Raw genomic sequence first — 4,966 nt, forward strand, 5'->3', positions numbered from 1 at the left:
GCTCCATGCACTGGGAGCCCGATGTGGGATTCGATCCCGGGTCTCCAGGATCGTGCCCTGGGCCAAAGGCAGGCGCCAAACCGCTGGGCCTCCCAGGGATCCCTGTTTTGCTGTTTTATTTGTGTTTTTAGAGAGAGAGAGAGCAGGCAAGGAGCTGGGGGAGGGGCAGAGGGAGAAAGAAAGAGAGAACCTTAAGCAGTCTCCATGCCCAGTGCAGAGCCCCATGCATGACTAGATCTCACGACCCTGAGAGATCATGATCTGAGCCAAAATCAAGACTCAGTGGCTCAACTGACTGAAGCACCCACACACCCCTCACCAGTAGATGTTTTAATGACATATGTGGAATTCAAACATTTTCTCTTTTTACTTATTACCTAGTTCCAAGGAAAGGAAGTGAAAGAATAGATCCATATTCAACAACAAATTGGGGGAAAATTATGATTTTAAATTCTGATTTTAAAAAATGTATTATTTATTTACAATTCTTTTTATTTGTTTATTTTTTATGAAATGCTTCATAAATTTGCATGCCTTCCTGGCTGAGTCCATGCTAATTTTCTCTGTATCGTTCAAATTTTAGTATACATGCTACCAAAGCAAGCACTATTTGCTTTCAGTTTTATAGAATTATTACTAATATACAATTAATAAACATAGCCAAGATTTGACAGGTAATTATTAAGCAAATTTTATTCATTTTTAATGAGATGAATGGGCTTTTACTCTATTTTATGCAGACATGGATTAATATAACTTATTTCTAGAATCATATAGGGTTCAGCCTCAAATTTACAACTCCCTTTCATGCTTATAAATGCTAGTAGTAAACAACATATTTCATATTTTAAAAAATAAGTAAATGGAAATGAAAATTATTCTATCAGAGATATATCACTTAATTATTTAAACTCTTTTTGTGTTGTATGCCAAAATTATATTGTGATCTTTTAAGCAAATTACGTTTAATGATTTATTAGCTGACTACTCAATTAGGTCCTCCTTTAATTTTGTTGAAAGCAAACACTGGTAACCACTTGAATTATAAAAACATTTGTTACCCAGTCATCAAAGTCATATACATCTTCAACTTTTGAGAAGTTTAAAAACAGGCTATACTAAGACCTTTCAAGTTTCTTAGTTTTGAAATGAGTGTTTGAAGTTAAAGGAGGTTTCTTAGGCAACGTTTTTTTGTGTTTTGTTTTGTTTTGTGTTTTGTTTTTTAATTGTTTCTTTGTTTGGCTTACTGGGGATTTTGACATAAAATGTCAAATGCACCATGGCCAGATCCAAGTTGTGTGAGGATAAGTGGAAGGGGAGATGGGGTCAGAAAAAGAGAATCGACTGGGCAATGTTTATTCCGGTCTTCTGTCAATTTTAAAATTAGATTATTTACTTTTTGGTGTTGAGTTGTATGAGTTCTTTATATATTTTCGATATTAACTCCTTATCAGGTTATTTGCAAATATATTCTCCTATTCAGTAGGTTGCCTTTTGTTTTGTTTATGGTTTCCTTCACTGTGCATAAGCTTTTTAGTTATCAAACTAGTAGCAATCTCAGTTGTTTATTTTTACTTTTGTTTTATTTGCCTGAGACAGATCCAGAAAAATGTTGCTGATGTTGATGTCCAAGAATCTTCTTTTAGGAATTTTACGGCTTCAGGTCCTACATTTAGGTCTTTAATCCATTTTGAGTTTACTTTTGTGCATGGTGTCAAAGTGATCCAATCTCTTTTTTTTAATGTAATCTAGTTTTTCTAGCACCGTTTATTAAAGAGACAGTTTATTCTCCATTGTGTATTGTTGCCTTATTTGAAATAGATTAATTGATCGTATAAGCATGGGTTAATCTCTAAGCTCCTTATTCTATTCCACTGATCTATGTATTTATTTTTGTGCCAGTACCATACTGTTTGGATTACTATGGCTTTGTAATATATTTTGAAATCTGGGATTGGGATATCTCCAGCTTTGTTCTTTCTCAGGACTCTTTTAGTATTTGGAGTCTTTTCTAGTTCCAAAGAAATTTATGGATGAACATGAAAAGATGATCAACATCACTAATTATCTGGGAAATGCAAATCAAAACTACAGTGAGATATCAATTCACACCAGTCGAAGTAGCTAGTATTAAAATGATAAAAAATAACAAGGGTTGGTGCAAATGTAGAGAAAAGAGAACCTTCATGCACTATTGGTGGGAGTGTAAATTGGTGCTGCCACTATGAAAAGTAGTAGAAATACCAAATGATCTAATAATACCACTAGTGGGTATTTACCCAAGGAATATGGATACACGTATTGAAAGACATACACAACTCTATGTTTATTGCAGCATTGTTTACAATAGCCAAGATATAGAAGCAATACAAGTATCTATCAGTAGATGAATGGGAAAAGAAAACAGTGTAATTTAAGGACAGTATAATTGCAAGGAGTTAAGTATATCATTTTCCCTAGTGCTTACACACATAAATATAAAAATAATTTTATTATGATGAAAGGAAGATGCTAGTTGAGGGATGTTTTAAGCATAGTATATTTTCATGGATGAAAGCATATGGCTTTTCCCAAGTACAGGTATTAAATTAATTATTAAATTAAATTAAATTAATACATGTACTAAAAATCACTTATAACTTCATGAAAGGAAGATATTTCTTGACCCCCACACCATACATAAGCCACACACATAACATACCTATATCTCTAAACAACACAAACACACTATACATAACACACATACACCAGACATACACCACACACAGACCACACACATCACATACATACACAGCACAAATAAATCACATTCACCAAAATGCACACACCACACAGTACACACACACCAAGCTTATACCACACACATACACACACACACCACGTATACACCAAACACACACTACACATACACAGCTCACACAAAACATATATGCTACATGCATCATCCATACATCAGCACTCACAACACATAACCACACATACCACACATGTAACAAACATATACACACACAAGACATAAAGCCTATAACAGCACATAGAATATGGAATATTACTCAGCCATAAAAAATAATGGGATCTTACCATTTTCAACAACATGGATGGACCTAGAGGGTATTAAGCCAATTGGAATTGGTCAGAAAAAGACAAATGCCACATGATTTCACTTATATGTGTGGAGTCTAAAAAATAAAACAAATGAACAAACAAACAGAAACAGAATCATAGAAAACAAACTGGTAGTTGCTCGAAGGGAGAATGTGGGGAACAGGCAAAATGAGGGAAGAAGATTAAGAAGTACCAACTTCCAGTTATACAATAAGTTAGTCATGGTGATGTATACCACATAGGGAATACATAGTCAAGAATAGTGTCATAACTTTGGTGACAGATGCTAGCTATGTCTATCACGTGAGCATTTTATAATGTATGCAATTATTGAACCACTATGCTGTACATCTGACACTAATATAATATTGCATACCCACTATGCTTCAATTAAAATAGAAGGAGGGAAACATCATAGTGTCTTGAGTGCAAGGGTGTTCTTAGAGACATACATTTTAGCAAAGAGTATTTGTGAAAGTTGAGAATTGGAGCAGGAAAGTGACTTCCTTAATAGAGTTCATACTTGCCTCTCCCTCAAAAAGTATGTTCTCCAGGGGAAAATGCCTCTTAGTATGAAGATCACTGTCATAGGTTATTTTAAAAATCATGCACAGCGCTTCTCAAAGCAAATAAAATAAAATAAAGAATAAGTTGATAGAAGAGATGCTAAAAAGTTTCAAGAAACTAATTTAGCTGGTAACATATCAACATTGTCAATCTTTATTTCTCTCCTTGATCTTCTGGAAGCCCGTGTGTTCTCTTTGTTGACAAGCTTGAATCAGCTGGAATTGAGTCAGCTGGAATCTGCTGTTCCTCAGATGAACATAGTTCGATCCAAATAGCAGCCCTTCCACATGAAAAGATTCTCAAGTTTAAAAGGTTAGAAACTTCAGAGATCTGGCATTTAGCTTATCACAACAGTGATAAGCATGAGATAGATGAAGCATGAGATAGATGACATAAAGTTCAGTAATACTGTCCTCAGTATTAATATAGTAGGTATTAGTGCCTTAATATACTAGATACTAGTGCCTTATTATGGTGTTCAAAATACAATAGTATGTTTATGCATATTTATACATTTTTATGCACTGTATTTAATGTTATTTAACATGTTATACATTAGTGCTTAGCAAAAGACTGTACACAATTCCAGTTAATTTTTTTTATTTGTTTTAGTAAGCTGAATTATACTCTTCTCTATGAACAACTACTATTACTACTGACTTAGATTACTTAAAATAAAAGGCAATCCGGAAAGCACTGGGAATAAACTGACATATATTTGTCAAAGTATTTAAAATGTCTTGGTGTTAGGTGAGGTATGATAAATTAAACAGAAATGGAAAAATGAATAGAAAATGGCATAGATGTTATGGATAGCAAGGGTTTTTTTGATTCAATTCTAGGATTTAAGAATATTTTGATTTAAATTTTAGACAAAATTCAAATCTTTTAAAATTGGGGCTCATTGGCAATTATGAATTCTTTTTAATTTTTCATTTTTCCCTTAAAAATAAGTTTTATTTATCACAGTGTATTCAAGGGGCTATTTGTACACTTAATAGCCCTTATTAAATCAGAAACACTCGGACCGTTTCCTTGAAAATACATATGGGTGTAAATACTAATGGAAAATGTTCTTGGCAAGTTAATTTTGGAGCTTGCCAAACCCCAGACATCTTAGAAATGCTTGAAGATGTTATAATGAACAAAACATACTACCAGTTCACTGAACCTTGGAGTTATGTGTCAGGAAAGTAGACAAAATACCAAATATGTTGTCATGCTTTCACTAAACCAAAGCCATTCTCATGTGTTTGAATTTAGACTGAAGACTTCCATTTTTTTTAGCTCAGCT

The 4,966-nt window shown here is 33.6% G+C and overlaps 1 non-coding gene across 1 annotated transcript; it reads right to left on the reverse strand.

Annotated features, from left to right (window-relative positions):
* Positions 1–502: 502 nt before the first annotated feature.
* LOC129494460 (U6 spliceosomal RNA) lies at positions 503–607 on the reverse strand. Its single transcript, XR_008661354.1, has one exon. It is a non-coding gene; the product is annotated as a U6 spliceosomal RNA (small nuclear RNA).
* Positions 608–4,966: the final 4,359 nt, after the last annotated feature.

The sequence above is a fragment of the Nyctereutes procyonoides genome, unplaced genomic scaffold (assembly GCF_905146905.1).
Source record: "Nyctereutes procyonoides isolate TBG_1078 unplaced genomic scaffold, NYPRO_anot_genome, whole genome shotgun sequence".
In the NCBI taxonomy this organism is placed as follows: domain Eukaryota; kingdom Metazoa; phylum Chordata; class Mammalia; order Carnivora; family Canidae; genus Nyctereutes; species Nyctereutes procyonoides.